Source organism: Dipodomys spectabilis, unplaced genomic scaffold, assembly GCF_019054845.1.
Source record: "Dipodomys spectabilis isolate Male_0828 unplaced genomic scaffold, ASM1905484v1 ptg000010l, whole genome shotgun sequence".
NCBI lineage: Eukaryota > Metazoa > Chordata > Mammalia > Rodentia > Heteromyidae > Dipodomys > Dipodomys spectabilis.
Window position 1 is genome coordinate 3771147 of NW_024870687.1, and position 19611 is coordinate 3790757.

Sequence of the window (19611 nt, forward strand, 5' to 3'; positions counted from 1 at the left end):
CCACCTCACAGCTTCATTGGCTAGAGGCTGTTGTGCACACACTCACCCATTCATGAATTGTACCTGCTAGGCCCTGAGTTCGGATCCTAGCACTGCTAAAAATTTAATCTTGGAGTATGAAACCAAGTGTGACACCTGTTTTCCTTTTCTGGGAGAGTCCTGGGTGTCAGGCATAATGGAGAACACATCTACAAATCTAGATGGTATGTGATCGTATGTAAACAATGTAATACATAGTTAGGATTCATCACAGTTAATAAAATAAATGGTAAATTACAAATTTCAAACTCTATTATAAAGCATTAGTAATCAAAACAGCTTGGTATTGGCATAAGAACAGACCTCAGGACCAATGGAATAGAATTGAAAACCCAGAAATGAACCTACAGACCTATAGCCATCTAATCTTCGATAAGGGAGCTAAAACAATGGAATGGAAGAAAGACAGCCTCTTCAGTAAATGGTGCTGGCAAAATTGGTAAACTACTTGTAGAAAACTAAAGCTAGATCCCTATATATCACCCTGCACCAGAATCAATTCCAAATGGATCAAAGACCTAGAAGTCAAAGCAGACACTCTGAAAACACTACAGGATGGAATAGGAGAAACCCTAGGTCTCCTTGGCTCAGGCCGAAATTTTCTGAATAGAGACCCAGAAACACAACAAATCAAAGAAAGGTTGGACAAATGGGATTGCATAAAGTTGCAGAGTTTCTGCATGGCAAAGGACGTAGCTAGCAAGATCAATAGAAAGCCCATGGATTGGGAGAAGATCTTTACTAGCCATACAACGGACAAGGGTCTCATATCTAAAATATACTTGGAACTCAAAAAATTAAATCCCCCAACAACAAATCTTCAAAGAAACAACTGACCAATAAATAAATGGGTTAAAGACTTAAAGAGAAATTTCTCTGAAGAAGAAAGAAGGAGGGCCAATGGACACATGAAGAAACGCTCAACATCCCTAGCCATAAAAGAAATGCAAATCAAAACAACATTGAGATACCACCTCACTCTAGTTAGAATGGCAAAAATCAAGAACTCTAACAACAACAGATGCTGGAGGGGATGTGGACAGAAGGGAACCTTACTTCATTGTTGGTGGGAATGTAAACTTGTTCAACCACTTTGGAAAGCAGTATGGAGGTTCCTCAAAAGATTTCACGTAGAACTCCCCTATGACCCAGCAATCCCACTTTTGGGCATTTACCCAAATGTTTACAAACAAGACCACACTAAAGCTACCAGCACAACTATGTTTATTGCAACATTGTTTACCATAGCTAAGATATGGAACCAACCCAGATGCCCCTCAGGAGAGGAATGGATCAAGAAAATGTGGTATATATACACAATGGAATTCTATGCCTCCATCAGAAAGAATGACATTGCCCCATTTGTTAGGAAATGGAAAGGCTTGGAAAAAATTATATTAAGTGAAGTAAGCCAGGCCCAAGGAAACATAGGTCCCATGGTTTCCCTTATTTGCAATATCTAGTATATGTATGAGTCAAGCGGAAAAGGTCAGATAATGTGATGTTAGGAAAATGAACCCTTAGATATGTATTTTAATGTTTTTTTCTTTCATGCATGTGTTTCTAAAGCATTTAAAAGATTATTTCTTTGTTGTTTTGTATGTCCCTCCCCCACAGTATAACCCCCGCTTTCACTATATTTGATGTCAGTATAACTTGTGGAGGAGATGGGGAAAAACAAGTCGTTTAAGGATACAGGTGGACCTGTTGCAACAATGAGAAGTACAAGTTGTCATGTCCAAAACGAGCGTTGGTGCAGGGGGTGGGGGGGTGGGGGGGGGGAGGGTAGGATGGGGGAGGCTGGGAAGGGATGTGAAGGGTAAACAAAGGAGGAGGCTGCAATGCTTGGTAAGAAATGTACGCATTATCCTGCCCATGTAATTGTAACCCCTGTGTACAGTATGTTGACAAATAAAATAAAATAATATTTAAAAAATGAATAAATAAACGGTAAATTAATGAAAAATATAAAAAATTACAATGAATAACTACACCACACATAATATAGACTGAACATCTGTATGGAAGTTTAATCCTATCTTTAAAATGTATATAAGGAGTATGTTTGCCAGGTCAGGGGCTTGAATTCAGGCCTAGGGAACAGGCCTGACTTACTGGTCTTCAAGCACGGCGAGCTTCCCCTATCCCCACAGTGCAACAGAGTTACCCAGACCCCGGGTTCAAATTCCAGGACACGGCGAGCTTCCCCTATCCCCACAGTGCAACAGAGTTACCCAGACCCCGGGTTCAAATTCCAGGACTTGCAGACAAGAAAATGGCACACATTCCAAGCCAGGGAGCTTCATTAGCATTTTAAATATTTTTTTAAGTTCACTTCGCATTTATTTGATACATATTGATTTTATACCATGAGATTTTTTTTCAAAAAGGGGTTTAAACTTTTACATTTCAGCATAGCACATTGGTGTTTCTATTTTGACCATCTGCCCTGAAGAGTGAGAACAAAAATAAGGATATGATTTCTCTCTAGAATGTCGGGACAGTTGAATTTATTTCTATTTAGAGTTATTTCTACAATTATAAACTCTCTGCATTTGTATCGTATGAGTTTTCCTCAGTGCCTACCACGACATACACTAGGGGAGTCCTCATAGCACAAAAGGTTTGGTTTCTGAATAAAACCTCACTTCTGTGAGGACAGTAGGTACTTCTAAGCATTTTGGGAATAAACTGGATTGTAAAATGAAAAACGAAAACAATGGGACTGTGCTGTATCTCAGTAGTGGAGTACTTTCCTAAAGAGCATAAGACCCTGGCAGAAAAGTTTCCTAAAGCTCAGAATGTTAGAATTTTATGATCTGCATGAACAAACTTCTTTTTTTACTTATTTTTTGGTCCTGGGGCTAGAACTCAGGGGTTATCCCTTTGCTCTTCAGCTCAAGGCGAGTGATCTACTACTTCATTCACAGCGCCACCTCGGTTTTCTAGTGGTTTATTGGAGATAAGAGTCACTCGGACTGACTTTGAACCACCAACCTCAGATCACAGCTCCCTGAGTAGCTAGGATTATAAGCATGAGTCACCGGTGCCAGGCACATGAACAAATTTCTTAAAGATTGATTCTGAGAAAAGAAACTTGGAATATACTTTTAGTATAAATAATTTATACTGCCATGTTTAAGGCACTAATTCAGAAATATTTATTCATTGGCTGGTTTCTGATTTTATTTAAAGATATATATATGCATTATGAATATATATACATATATATTTTTAAAAAAACATAGCTTAGAAGTGCACCTAAGAACTTATGTGCTCATGAAAAGTTATACAACTGCACAAGCTTCATTTATTTTCAGTTTGGTTGGTACCTTAAATTAGGTGGGATTTGTGTATTGTCATTTTGTTTTCTGTTTTTGGAGGATTTCTCTCCCTTTTATCCCCCTAACTCCTCTCCTCACATTTGAAGTCAGCTTGCTCTTTCTTGGCTTCATTGTTCATAGCTGATTTTCTACCACTTCAGCTATGCCTGTAGCCTGGCATTTGCCAGTTAATTGGAGATGATATCTCTCAGGCTTTCCTGCATTCATTGGCTTTGAAATTTCATCTTCCAGTTCTCAGCCTCCTGAGTAGTTACAGATGTGAGCCACTGTGGTGCCTAGGGATAAATTAGACTTTGGTTGGTGTATTCTTTTTGTTTTTCTAAGCATGGGATCATCTACTATAGTATTTCTCTGAATGTCCTAGGTCTGAAGTAAGATATAATACATTTGCAAATCTGTATAATTTTCATAAGATGTAATGAGTTTAATATGTGTTATAAGTGTAATAATAGTCAGTAAATATAATTAATAAATAATACAAAAAGCAATATGCAGTAAACATAAGAATGTAGATATTAATCATTTCAAATGTGGATGAAAATTAATTTACAGGGCTGGGAATTGAATTCAGGCCTAGGGAACAGGCTTGGATTGCTTGTATTCAAAGGGTGAGTTTCCCCATTCCCCACAGGGCATTAGAGTTTCCCAGACTCCAAGTTCAAATCCCAGGCCTGGCAGAAAAAAAATGAGCACGCATTCCAAGTCAGGGAGCCCCATTAGTATTTTTAATATTTTTTAAATTTATTTTATTTTCTATATATTTTAATATTTTATTATTTTATTTATTTATTCATTTATTTAGCCTTGAAGTTAGGTAGTGGCAACTCTGCCTCAGCTTCCATCACCCTAGCCTGGGTTGGTGCAGCCTCTGGACACACAGCCCATCCTGGGATCCTAGGCCTCAGGGACTGACAGGAAAAAAAAGTGAAAATGGCATGGAAAAATAGCCATGAATTGTGAACAGTTAGAGGTTTCTCGGTTTTCCTTCCTTGCATGGTGACCATCCCGGGTACAAATGACAAAACTGCAACCTGTAGGTCACCTGGCATTGCTGTCAGCTGGCTGTCAGCGAAGCCATAGGCTTCTGCACACCTAGGCCCTGAGTTTGAATCCCAGTCATGACATTTACAAAGGGCTGGAGAGCCTAAGAAACTATTGCCTGTACATAGGAACACCAGAGAAATGTGGTCAATGTCATGGTTGGATGAGTAGTTTGTCAATTAGTCTAGCAAAAATTAAATCCAGTATTCACAAGATGTGGATTGATTTTAATTTACAGTTTATTATGCATTAAAAATACATTGTGTGTGTGTGTGTGTGTTTTGTCAGTAGCGGGGACTGAACTCTGGGCCTGGGCGTTGTCCCTCAGCTTTTCAGCTCAGGGTTAGGGCGGTACCATGTGAGACACTGTGCCATTCCCTGCTTTTTTTGACCATGTGTTGCTGAGGAATCGAATCCGGGACTCTTGCATGCAAGATAAGCACTCTCCCAATGAGCCACCTTCCCATCCCCTAAAAGAATACTATTGATTAAATGGAGTCCTCACTAAATACCTGAGAATCACTAGGAAGGTAGTATATGTCATTGAATACTAGATAGACATCACTCGCAGTATCTACATATATATTTATTTGTATACCACCATTTGCATAGAAAGATACTGCTATTTTGGCCAAACATGTATCTCCATCCTAGGTCCTGGGATCCACCTGGCACCTGAATGTGCTAGAGGCTGCCGTGCTGACACTCACCCATCCGTGAATTTGGCCTCTAGGCCCTCATTTCAGGTCCCAGCATTGCTAAATGTCTTCCTGGAGTAAGATTGCAAGTGTGATACCTGTTTTCCTTTTCTCTGCAAGTGCTGGGTGTCAGGTATGATATTTATAATATGTCTGCAAAGCTACATGCTATGGAATAGATTTGAATGAATGTAATAAATGTTATAGGTGCACTCACAGTCCATAAAATAAATGGTAAACAAATAAATATATAATAAAATATAATGAATTATTCCAACAAACAAGATATAGACTGAATGTATGGATGTAATTATAAATGATATAATAAAAATGTGTATAAATGTTATGTTCTCCAAGGCTGGGGATTGAATTCAGGCTTAGGGAACAGGCCTGAATTCCTTGTCTTCAAGGGAGGAGAGCTTCCCTTTTCTCCCATCCCCTGCCCCAAGTGCATGAGAATTACCCAGATCCCAAGGTGACATCCCTGGCCTGGTAGACAAGAAAATGGCACAAAATCCATGACAGGGAGCTTCAATAGTGCTGTTAATTTATTTATTTATTTATTAATTTTTGCCAAGCATGGGGTTTGAACTCAGTTTGTGGCAACTTTTCCTCAGTTTCCATCACCCTAGCCTGGGATAGTGCAGCCTCTGGACCCACAGCCCATCCTGTGGTCCTAGGGCTCAGGGGCTCACAGGAAAAGAAAATGAAAACAGCACCAAAAAAAAAGCCACAAACTGCAGACAGTCAGCAGTTTCTGTTTTCCTTCCTTGCACGTTGACCATACTGGATGTGAATCATATGGCTGCAACCTGTAGGTCATCTAGCATTTCTGAAGGCTGGCTCTATCAGCGAAGCCATAGGCCAACGTGGACACTAGGCCCTGAGTTTGAATCCCAGTCATGCCACTTACAAGGGACTGAAGTGCCTAAGAAACTATTCCTTGTCCATAGGAACACCAGAGGAATGTGATTAATGTCATGGTTGGAAGAGTAGTCCGTCAATCAGTCTTGCATAAAATTAGACCCAATTATCACTGGACAGGGATTGAATTTTATTCATAGTTTATTATGCATTAAAAGAATACTGTTGATTAAATGAACTGTCAAATTCTCTATCTTGGTGTGTGTGTGTGTGTGTGTGTGTGTGTGTGTGTGTGTGCGTGTTTGTGTGTGTGTGTGTGTGTGTGTGCGTGTGTGCCAGTCCCGGGGTTTGAATTCAGGGCCTGGACGCTATCCCTGATCTTTTGTGCTCAAGACTAGCACTCTATTACTTCAACCACAGCTCTACTTCTGGCTTTTTGGGAGTTTAATTGGAGGAAAGTGTCTCATATAGACTTTCCTGTTTGCATTTGGCATCCTCAGATCTCAGCTTCTTTTGGAGCTAAGATTACAGGGGTGAGCCAACAGCACCTGCCCTCTACCTGTTACCCATAACCTTGGCCCTCTTCTAAGTCTCAGTAGAAAATGTCTCACCATGCTCACTTTTTTTTTTTTTTTTGGCCAGTCTTGTGGCTTGAAAAAAGGGTCTGGGCATGTTCCTGAGCTTCTTTTGCTCAAGGTTAGCACTTTTATTGCTTAAACTACAGTGTCACTTTTGGATTTTTCTGTTTCTGTGGTAGGGAGGAATCGAACTCAGGGCTTCATGTGTGCTAAGTAAACACTCTACCAGTAAACCACATTCGAAGCCCAAGGCTTACTTCTAATGGGAGTTATGATGGTGGGATTTATAGGATTACCCCTTTTGGCACAGAAATTGCTGGCTATTTTCTATCTTTCCCAGGAATTGGGACCAGCCTGAGACTCGGCAATGAGGAATGATGAATGAATTATGGCACCAGCCCCCAGAGGCCTAGGCTCACATCTTACAGAAGGATAGCGGATATGGAGTCACAACCTTCGCCAACTCCTACAGCCTAAGAATTGTGGTTTCTCTTGACAAGTGCTAGGACATTATTTACCCGTTGTACACACCAGTTGCACACACCAGCCCATGCAAAGCTTTCCTGGCTTCAGTTCTTAAACTGTAGTGAAGGGTGCTTGTTCAAGATGCCTGCTCAGACTTAGTACTCTCTGAGGGCTTGTTCCAGCTTGCCCAGTTTGGGGGGATGGGCATGGGCAACCTGCTCAATGCCCATCATCCAGGCCCTGTTCCTGAGCCCTTTTGATCATGGGTAGTGCTCTGCACCTTGAGCCATGGGCCACTCAGATTTTTTTTTGTTATTATTTTGTTTTGATTTCCTGTGTTCTCTTAAGAAGTATGAATGTCGAGGACTTTCCTACACAGGCTGAATTCAAATTTGCATCTCAGCCTCCTGAGGATCTAGGATTAAAGGCAAGAGCCACTGACACCTGGCTTCTTTTTCTTCTTGTTGTTCTTTTTTTTTCGTGACAACCTGAAATCTTCACGGTGTCATTCCAATGGTTTGCAGTCCCATGCCTGGAATTCCAATGCTAGGACAGCCACCCACAAATGGAGGGAGATCCTGACTAACTCATTCCTATTCATGTGAATGCTAATGGAACATTATTAAAATAATAATTAAATTTTCAGTTAATTCATGACTCTATTTTAGAATGCCACACAAAAATTATTGAATTTATATCTTCCATTCTAGCACCATGGTATGATTAAGGATATTGACTGATTTTTTATTAATGATTTTATAAGTATTAGATGATGATATTTCATTAAATGGAAGCATAATTTAATGACTAATAATTTGTAAAAATATATAATTTAATAATATCTTCACATTCCGTCTGTCAGTATACTGTGGATTGATCACAGGTCCTCAGAATGTCCTGGCAGCTCAGTTTTCTGGAGGCTGGTGGGCTAAGACTGTGACCCCATTTATGGATTGGGCATTGTAGGCCGTGAGTTGAAAACCCAGCATGGCCAATAATGTACTCACGGAGTAAGAAGCCAATTTTGACAAATTTTTTTCCTTCTCTGTGAAAGTCCTGGGTCTCAGTATATGTGATATGATGTAATAAAATAAATGTTTTTTGTGTAATAATACTAAATAAATAAGAGTAATAAATGTCATATGGAACAAACCCATGTATGTAAATAGATCTCATATATGAGTATTATTTTTTCCAGTACTGGGATTTCAATTCAGGCCCTTGGAACTTTTCTGAACTTCTTGTCTTCAAGGATGGTGATCTTCCCCTTAACCCACAGTGCCACAGAGTTACCCAGACCCTGATTTTAAATGCCAGGCCTACCAGTGAAATGGTGCAAATTCCAAGCTAATGCCTTATTATTATTGTTGTTGTTGTTGTTGTTGTTGTTGTTATCATTATTATTATTATTTGGTTTTAGGCAAAGTACCAGGCTTGAACTCAAATCTTGGCATCTCTGCCAAAGCCAATCCTGGGAGCCTAGGTCCTGAGTTCAAATCTCAGGGCTAGCAAAAAAATAAAAAGTAAAAGTATAAAACTGAGAAGTTCAATCCAATGGTTTTACTTTTCTTTTACCTTTGTATTGTACCATCCTGGATCTAAATAACAATGCCCAGACAATATACATGACCTTACATTGCCGATGTTTGGCGGGCTATTAGGGAAGCCAAGCGGAAATCAGCAACTTAGGCCTGAAGTTTGAATTCTGGGACTCCCACTAATGAATGGCTGGCAGGAGATTCTAAGAAACACTTTCCAGTGCTGGGAAGGTGGCTCAGTGGTAGAGCACTTGTCTTGCATGCTAGAGGCCATGTTTTTGATTCCTTAGCACCACATAAGCAAAAAGAAAAAAGCCGGAAATGGCGCTGTGGCTCAAGTGGTAAAACACTAGCCGTTAGCTGAAGAGCTGAGATACAGCGACCAGGCCCAGAGTTCAGGCCCCAGGACGGGACTCCCCCCAAAAAAATTTAAAAAATAAATATTAAAATTAAAATTTAAAAAAGAAACGCTTTCCAATAGACATCTGTACTAATAGAATGTTGTAAATGTAACAATTACATTAGTAGTTAGTGTACGATTATATTAAAAATTATACACAACAATTATACTACATTGACTAATTTTCAATTAATACTTTATTATGTATTCAATCATGATACTTAAAAAAAGGAAGGAATAATTTAATTGGCAATATTTGGTAGAAATATATATACAATTTCATAATTTACAGACATCTCTCGTTAAATAAATCTACATCTATCTATCTATCTATCTATCTATCTATCTATCTATCTATCTATCTTTCTATCTACCAATCTACACATTATCTGTTTATACACTTGTCACTACTGGGGCTCAGTGGTAAGAGTGCTCGCCTAGTAAGTACGACGCCCTTGGTTCGATTCCTCACTACTATGTGCATAGAAAAATCCAGAAGTTGTGCTGTAGTTCAAGTACTCGAGCACTAGCTTTGAGCATAAAGGCTTAGAGACTGTGTCTAGACCCTTACTCAAGACCCAGGACTGGCACCAAAACAAAACAAAAAAAAAAAGGATAGAATTTTCTGACTGCAACCATATAAGGATAGGGCTGCAAATACCTCATCACAGTGCAAGCTGGGAATCTAGTGCTGACATTTGCCATCTAACCTGAATTAGCCAGAGGCAAACCGCTGCAACCAGTTCCATGGACTAGATGCTGCTGGCTTGCTCATCCTGTCATCCAATATACTCGGGGGCTGAGATCTGACACTGGTGGGTTTAAAACCCAGCCCTGGCAGGAAGTCTGTGAAACTCTGAGCTGTGGCTTAAAGTGGTAGAGTTCTAGCCTGATCAAAAGACCTTAGGACAGTACCCCCAACATTTCAGTGCAATCCCCATGGCTGACTCCCCTCCCCCCCAAAAAAACCTCACTCCTCTAAATCTAAATTTGGACTGTTTGTGGTTTGTTTCTGAAAGAATGGTGATACTGATGAAAGCACCCTAATTCTAATGATATTATGTGGGTTACAGCTATGTGATAAGTCTTTCATGAGTTGTTGTGTGCTGAGTCCTTCATGGGGTACATTTTTTCATTTTTTTCATCTGGTTCTTGTAAGAGCTCAAGTAAGATGATTGTGCAGATGAGAAATTTGTGACTCAGATATGTCCTCATGTCAGGGCCAAAATTATGTATGTACCTCACTATAGTGAGTTGTCTCCTGCAGACAATTGTTTTGGTTTATGTTTCTTGATCATGAACCTTGAATTCAGGGCCTAGCCACTGACACTTACCAGTGGGGATCATGGGTAACGCCCTACCACTTGGAGCCAAGGACCCCCTTGCAACAGAGTGTTACAGTCTAGACGTGTAGTAGCTGAGGTCTGTCATCCTGCCTACTCAGGAAGCTGAGATCTGACGATCTGGGTTCAAAACTATCCCAGAAAAAAGGTCCCATGAGACTATTATCTCCTATTCACCACTTAGAAACTTGAAGTGGAAATTAGTTGCTGCTGACTCGTGTCTGTCATTCTAGGTACTCAGGACGCTGAGAGCTGAGGATCATGGTCCAAAGCCAACCTGGGCAAGAAATTCCTTGAGATGCTTCTCTCCAGTGACCCACCCAAAACCTCAAGGGGTGTTGTTTTTCAAGTGGTAGAGTGATTGGCTTCAGCTAAAGAGCTCAAGGACAGTACCCAGGCCTAGACTTAAATTCCTCCAACTTCCAACAAAAGAAAGAAAGAAACCTGAAGTAGAGTCCTGGGAATGTGTCTTAAGAGTAGAGTGCGTTGCATGTACCAATCCCTGGGTTTGATTTCTTAGTACTACATCTCTAGAAAAAAGCCTGAAGTGGCTGTGTGCCTCAAGTGGTAGAGTGCTATACTTGTACAGGGGAAACTCAGGTGCAGTGTTCAGGTCCTGAGTTGAAGCGCCAGGACAAGTATATGAACACACATACACACACCAATACCAGAAGTGAAGCGCTGACACCAAATGGTAAAGAACTGAGCTTCTGCTCTGAGCTCATGGTCAGTACCCAGGTCCTGTGTTCAACTCTGAAACACAGCCACCCAGGGCCCAACTAAGATAGGTCAAAGTTTCAAAATCTGATGAGTTTCACAAGCCCTAAGTGACAGGAAGCATAGGGATAATACATTTAGCAAGTTTCTGGAAACCCAAGGAGGCATCATTGCCAATAATGAATCATCTCATTAGGTTCAGCTCGCTAGTTGTCTGCCAGAAGGACCCTTGAATTAATTGTAGCAGGTTATTTCAACACTGAAACATAGTCTAACAAAGACAGGATAAGTGCCGGGAACTTGGGCACGGGAGGTTCACAAATGAAATCTTCCTGTCACAACAGAGCTCTCGGCAGAGAAATAGCTCGAGGTACATAGAGGCCTTTTTCTCCTGGACTTCAGAGCCCACCCACACTACTCACTAATTGGCCTAGAAGGAGTTTTTTTAATCACTCAGCTGTACAGGAGTGAAGCATGTTCCAACAATGAGGAAGACTTCTTCCAGGAGTCCCCAATGTGGAGAAAACCTCAGCCTACAATGGGAACAGCGAGAGGAGCCCCGGAAGATGCACTGTCTTGAAAACTCTCTCTGTTCTATGAAATCATTCTATTCAAAGCAAATTTCCTAGCTGGATACCTTTCATCGTAGGAACTCTAGACCTTCACCAATAGAAATACATACATACATGGGGAGACATGTTGTTACTGGCTTTTTTTTTTTGGCAGGTCTGGGTGTTTTACTAAGAGCATAGGCAATGTACCTGAGCTCCTTTTGCTCAAGGGTAGCACTCTGCCCTTGAGTCATAGCCCCTTTCATGGGAATTTTTTATTCCCGTAATCCCTCAGAAATAAGAGTGTGGTGGAATTTCCTGTCCTGGCTGAATTCAAACTGGTATTCTCTACCTCTCAGCCTCCTGAAGAGCTAGGATTACAGGTAGGATCTACTGACACTTGGCTTTCTTTTCTTCTCATTCTTTTCTTTCATCCTGACAGTCTGAAATCTTCACAGTGTCGTTCCAATGGTTTGCATTTTGAAGTAAAATACCCAGACCTGGAATTGAAGTGCCTGGACTGCCACCTATAAATGGAGGGAGATCTTGAGAAAATCATTCCTATCCATGGGAATGCCTAATGGAATGTTATAAAAGTAACAATTAAATTTGCAGTTAGTTCATGATTCCCTTATAGAATGCCACACAAAAAGTATTGGATACTGTCTTCCATTCTAGCACCATGTTATGATTCTCGAAATTAAGGAATACTGACTACTTTTACATTAACGCTTTAATAAGTATTCAACCATGATATTCATTTCATTAGAAGGAGGCATAATTTAATAACTAATAATTCATAGTATATGTAATTTAATATCCTCACATTCTCTCTCTCATACACATAGCAAACTACACATCTATCTATCTATCTATCTATCTATCTATCTATCTATCTATCTATCTATCTATCTATCTATCTATCTATCTATCTGTCCGCCACTAATATTGCTTGATCACAGGTTCTCAGAAATGGCTGGCAGTTCAGTTTGCAAAGGCTTTTGTTTTACAACTTACCCATTCATGATTTGTGCACTGTGTGCTGTGAGTTCAAATCCCAGCATGGCCAAAAGTTTATATGTGGAGTCAGGAGCCAATTTTGACTCATTTTTTTCTTTCTCTGTGAAAGTCCCGGGTCTTTGTATTATGTATAATCTATATGCAAATAAATCCATGTCATAAGATGTAATAAATGAAATAAATGTTATATATGTAATAATACTAAATAAAATAAATAAAAAATAAAGGTAATAAATGTCATATGGAGTAAAGACGTGTATGCAAATAGATCTCATGTATGAATAATATTTTTTCCAGTGCTAGGGCTTGAATTCAGGCCCTGGAAACTGGTCTGAAATTCTTGTCTTCAACGATGGTGGGTTTCCCCTCCCCCACAGTGCCAGAGAGTTAATCAAACCTTGAGTTGAAATCCCAGGCCTGTCAGAAAAATGGTGAGAATTTGAAGCCAGGGTCTTAAATTTTTTTTGACCAGGAACATGCACTGTCTTGAAATCACTCTCTGTGCTATGATATAATTCTATGCAAAGCAAATTTGTTAGCTGGGTGCTATTCTTCACAACGACTATTGATGTTCACTGAAAGAAATATATGCATATATACACAGACACATGCAGTTACTGGTTCTTTTTTTGTAGTGCAGATCCTGAGGCTTGAACTGAGCCTAGAAATAGTCCCTGAGCTCCATTTACACAAGGAAGCACTTTATTGTGCCTTAATCCATGATACTTCATTAAATGGAGGCATAATTTAATACCTAATAATTATTACTAATAGTTTACATGTAATTTAATAATATATAGACATCTCACATTCTATAAATATATTTATATTTTCTATAAATATATTTATATTTAAATGTACAGTTATTTGCAGCAATTTACACATCTATCTATTTATATATTGGCCTCTCCTGGGGCTAGAACTCAGGTCCTGGGAACTGCCTGGCATTGAATTTGTTTGAGTCTGCTGTGCTTAAACTGACCCCTTGATGAATTGGACATTCCAGGCCCTGAGTTCAAATCCCAGGAGTGCTGAAGTCAATTGGTGGAGTAAGTAGCCAATGTTGACCTAATTTTCTTTCTGTGGAAATATTGTGCCCTAGGTACAATATGTAATATCTATGCAAATACATATGTATGATATATATTATACATGTATATAAATATTATTTTTGCCAGTTCTAGGGCTGGAATTCACACACTGGGAAATGCTCCGGATTTTTTTTTCTTCTAGGTTAGCTTTCACTTCACCCAGAGCACAATAGTGTTACCTAGTCTTTGAGTTCAAATTCTAGGTATGGCAGATAAAGTGGCCCAAACTCCTAGCCAGGACCTTAACTTTTTTGTGGGGGCAGGCACGGGGCTTGAACTCAGGTCGCCACAACTCTGACTCAGCCTTGACTACCCTAGGCTGGGGTGCAGCTTTTACACCCACAGATGATCCAGGGATCCTAGGACCCGTGTTCAACTCCCAGCTCTGGCAAAAAAAGTAAAGCAACCAAGATGGAGGAGGAAAAACCAGGAAATTTTAGACAACAGTTTTACCCTTGTTTCCTTTGCACTATGACCATCCTGGCTCTCAATGACTTGGCTTGAAAATTGCACATGTCCTTGCATGGCCGAAGGCTGGCGAGCTGTCAGTGAAGCCTGAGCCCAACAAAGACACCTAGGCCCTGAGTTTGATGCTGGGACTTCCACCTACTCGTTCCTAACTATAGGAACGATAATAGAATCTTTGTAATGTACCAATTGAACTACTAATTAGCTAGTCATTGTATTATAAGATTGTACGCAATAAATATAGGTCATTGATTAACTTAATTAACACTTTATTAAGTCTCCTACTGTGATTAATTAATGGCGGCATAATTTTAGACCAAATAATTCATAGTAATAGAATATATAAAAATAAGATATAGGTCATCATTCTTTTTTTTTTTTATTTTTTATTTCAAGTGATCTTTAATATGGTAAATTATAGATTATCTTTTTTTTTTTTTTTTTTTTTTCCCCCTACCATCCCCTCCCTCCCTCCCTTCCCCGAGGTTCTTTTTTTTTTTTGATTGTGATTAAATGATTACATAATTTCAAAGTCACAAGTTCATTCTAACTTCCCTGGAGCAAATTGTCTACCACAGTCTGTAATATATAACAGTGTTCACATGTTATATACCATATTTGTGATCAGCAGCATGAGGATATTTAGTAGTGGTTCAACCAGATGAGCGGGAGTTCATTGTTTCTTAAGTCCTGTTAGTTTTGTCGTATCACCTAACCTTTTGGATTTAGCATCCACTTATGAGGGAGACCATGTACCGTTTGTCTCTTCGTTCTTGGCTTACCTCGCTCAACATGATTCCTTCTAGCTCCATCCATTTCCCTGCAAATGCCATTATTTTGTCATTTCTAATGGCTGCATAATATTCCATTGTGTATAGATACCACAATTTTTGGATCCATTCATCTGTGGTGGGGCACCTAGGTTGTTTCCATATCCTAGCTATTGCGAACAGTGCTGCAATAAACATGGAGGTGCACGTGTCCTTGTATATTGGTTCCTGTTGTTCAGGGTAGATGCCTAGAAGTGGTATGACTGGGTCGTAAGGGAGGTCAATCTTTAGCTTTCTAAGGACCCTCCAGACTGCTTTCCAAAGTGGTTGTATAAGTGTACATTCCCACCAGCAGTGTAATAGGGTTCCTCTTTCTCCACATCCCCTCCAGCATTTGTCGTTGGCTGATTTGTGGATGTGGGACATTCTGACTGGGGTAAGGTGGTATCTCAGGGTTGTCTTTATTTGCATTTCCTTCACCACCAGGGATGATGAACATTTCCTCATGTGTTTCTTTGCCATTTTTATTTCTTCATTTGAGAAGTCCCTCTTTAGCTCCCTTGCCCATTTAGTAATTGGTTTGTTAGGTTTGGGAGGGATTAGTTTCTTGAGTTCCCTGTATATACAGGATGTTAACCCCTTGTCTGATATATTGCTGGTAAATATTTTTTCCCAATTAGTTGGTTGTCTTTCTAGCTTAGTTGCGATAGATTTAGCTGTGCAGAAGCTTTTTATTTTAAGGTAGTCCCATTTGTCGAGTCTCTCTCCAACTTGTTGTGACCCTGGGACTCTGTTCAGGAAGTTCCTTCCTGTGCCTATTAGTTCAAGTGTCTCTCCTACTCTGTCCTGCAGTAGTTTCAGAGATTCAGGTTTAATGTTAAGGTCTTTAATCCATTTTGAGTTGATGTTGGTGCATGGTGATAGGCTGGGGTCCACTTTTAGTTTTCTGCATGTGGCTGCCCAGTTTTCCCAGCACCAGCGGTTGAAGAGGCTGTGTTTCTTCCATTGTATGTCTTTGGCTCCTTTGTCGAATATCAGCTGGCTGTAGGCCTGTGGATTTATATCTGGATCTTCTATTCTGTTCCATTGGTCTTCGGGTCTGTTTTTGTGCCAGTACCATGCTGTCTTTGTGATTATAGCTCTGTAGTAGAGTTTGAAGTTCGGCATGGATAGCCCTCCCATATTGTCTTTATCCCCTAGAATTGTTTTGGCTATTCTAGGTCTTTTGTTGTTCCATATAAATTTTTGGACTGTTTTCTGTATTTCAGTGATGTACGTCATTGGGATTTTAATAGGAATTGCATTGAATTTGTATATTAGTTTTGGAAGTATCACCATCTTTACTATATTAAGTCGGCCTATCCAGGAGCATGGGAGGTCTTTCCATTTCCTAGTGTCTTCTGCAATTTCTTTCTTTAACTTTTTATAGTTCTCATTAAATAGTTCTTTTACATCTTTGGTTAGGTTAATTCCTAAATATTTTATTTTTTGGGAGGTTATTGTGAATGGGGTTGCTCCCTTTATTTCCCTCTCTTCCTGTGTGTTATCAGTGTATAGGAAGGCAACTGATTTTTGTGGGTTTATTTTGTATCCTGCTATTTTGCCGAAGTGACTTATGATTTCTAAAAGTTTGGGGATGGAGTTTTTGGGATCGTGGAGGTATAGTATCATGTCATCTGCAAAAAGGGATAGTTTCACTTCTTCTTTCCCTATGCGGATCCCTTTAATGTCTTTTTCTTGCCTTATTGCCCTGGCTAAGGGTTCTAGGACTATGTTGAAGAGGAGTGGAGACAGTGGACATCCTTGCCTTGTTCCTGTTTTTAGGAGGATTGGTTGTAGCTTTTCCCCATTAAGTATAATATTGGCTATTGGTCTGTCATAAATGGCTTTTATTGTTTTTAGAAATGTTCCTTCTATTCCTATTTTCTCCAGAGCTTTTAGCATGAATGAATGTTGAATTTTATCAAAGGCCTTTTCTGCATCTGTGGCGATAATCATGTGATTCTTGACCTTGGCTCTGTTGATATGCTGGATTACATTTATTGACTTACGTATGTTAAACCATCCCTGTGTCTCTGGGATGAAGCCTACCTGATCACAGTGTATTATTTTTTTTATGTGTTTCTGGATTCTGTTAGCTAGAATCTTGTTAAGGATCTTTGCATCTGTGTTCATCAAGGAAATTGGCCTGTAATTCTCCTTTTTGGTTGGGTCTTTGCCTGGTTTGGGGATGAGTGTGATATTGGCTTCGTAGAATGAGTTTGGGATAGCTCCCTCCTTCTCTGTTTCTCTGAAGAGCTTGAGGAGTATGGGTATTAGTTCTTCTTTAAAGGTCTTATAGAATTCTGCTGTGAATCCATCTGGTCCTGGGCTTTTTTTTGTTGGAAGACTTTTGATAGCTTCCTGTATCTCATTATAGGATATTGGCTTATTTAATTGGTTAACTTCTTCTTTGCTCAGTTTGGGTAACTTGTATTTCTCTAAAAATGCATCCATTTCCGCCAGATTTTCTTCCTTTAGAGAGTATAGCTTTTGAAAGTAGTCTGTTAGAATTGTTTGGATATCTTGGGTACGTGTTGTGATGTTTCCCGTGGCATCCCTAATCCTATTAATATGGGTTTCCTCTCTTCTTTTTTTAATTAATCTTGCCAACGGGCCATCAATTTTGTTTATTTTTTCAAAGAACCAGCTTATTGTTTGGTTTATTTTGGTTATGGTTTTCTGATTTTCTAATTGGTTAATCTCTGCTCTCAATTTGGTTATCTGGCTTCGTCTAGTAGCTTTAGGTCCCATTTTTTCTTGTTTTTCTAGCTGTTTTAGTTGCAACATGAGATTATTTACTTGGTCTGTCTCCATTCTCTTGATGTGGGCACTGAGGGCAATAAATTTGCCCCTCAGGACTGCTTTTGCTGTGTCCCACAAGTTTCTTTGTGAGGTGTTTTCATTTTCATTGAGTTGTAGGAAATGCTTTATTTCTTCTCTGATCTCTTCTGTTACCCAGGGGTTGTTAAGGAGTGTGCTGTTCAATTTCCATGTATTAGAGAAATTTCTGCGGTATGCTTTGTTATTGAGAGCTAGCTTGATTCCACTGTGGTCAGATAGGATACAGGGGATTATGTCGATCCCTTTGTATTTGCTTAAGTTCCTTGAATGAACTATGATATGGTCTATTTTGGAGAAAGTTCCATGAGCTGCTGAGAAGAATGTGTACTGTGTTGTTTTAGGGTGAAATACTCGGTAGATGTCAGTTAATTCCGCTTGAAGTATGGCCTCACTTAATTCGGTAGCTTCTTTGCCAATCCTCTGGTTGGTAGACCTGTCCTTTGGTGAGAGTGGCGTGTTAAAGTCTCCTAGTATTATCGTATTGGGATCTATTTTATTCTGTAAGTTTGAGAGCATTTGTTTAACATATCTGGGTGCACCAATATTTGGGGCATATAAGTTGATGATGGTTATATCCTCCTCTTGGATTGTTCCCTTTATTAATATGTAGTGTCCGTCCTTGTCTTTCTGTACTGATTTTAATGAAAAGTTTATTTTGTCAGATATCAGGATAGCTACACCTGCTTTCTTATTGGGGGAATTTGATTGGTAGATCCTTTTCCACCCCTTCACTCTGAGTTTGTTTGTATGTTTGGCTGAGAGGTGGGTCTCCTGAAGGCAACAGATGGATGGGTCTTGTTTTCTGATCCAGTCCTCAGTTCGTTTTCTTTTAATTGGCGAATTCAGCCCATTTATATTAAGAGAAAGTATAGAGAGATGCATTGTTGTCCCTGCCATTCCGTTTTCCTAAGTTTTTCTTCTTTCCTTTCCTCCTGTGCTTGCTCAGTTAGACTTTGAGTAATGCCTGTTTGGGGCAGGTCCCAGTTCCTGGTTGCTTTCTTCAGGTTGTGTCCCCCCTCTTAGAATTCTTTGTAATGCTGGCTTAATGTTTATGTATTCATTTAGTTTTTCTTTGCTATTAAAAGTTTTCAGTTCTCCATCGAATGTGAATGCTAGCTTTGCCGGGTATATCAGTCTGGGTTGGCAGTTATTGGCTCTCAGGGCTCGTATGGTGCTTTCCCAGGCTTTTCTTGCATTCATTGTTTGTGTGGAGAGATCTGCAGTGATTCTAATTTTTTTCCCGTTGTAGTATAGCTCCTTCTTCATTTTTGCTGCATGCAGGATTGTTTCCTTATTATTCAGATCCATCATTGTTACTATTATGTGCCTAGAAGTGTTTCTCCTGGGATCTTGCTTGTTGGGTGTTCGATAAGCTTTTGTGATGTAGTTAAGATGGTCGTTCTTGAGGTGGGGAAAATTTTCATTGACTATCTTGTTAAATAGGTGTTGCATTCCCTTGCTCTGGAATTCCTCACCTTCGTCCACTCCGATTATGCGAAGGTTAAATTTTTTAGCATTATCTGCTTGCTCTTGAATTTCCCTTTGGTTTAATTTGAGTGATTTTTCCATATCTGTCACTTTTTGGTCCAGTTGGTGTATTCTGTCTTCTGTATCTGACACTCTACCTTCCATTTCATTCACTCTGTTGACCGTGGCTTCTATTGTGGTTTGCATGGTGGAAATGGATCCCTTTATGGATTCAATGTTGGTTCTCAGAGTACTGATCTCACCTCTCAATGAGGTGAGATCAGTATGCATTACCTCTAATTTGGCGTTTATCTCACTTCTTACTGAGGTTTGT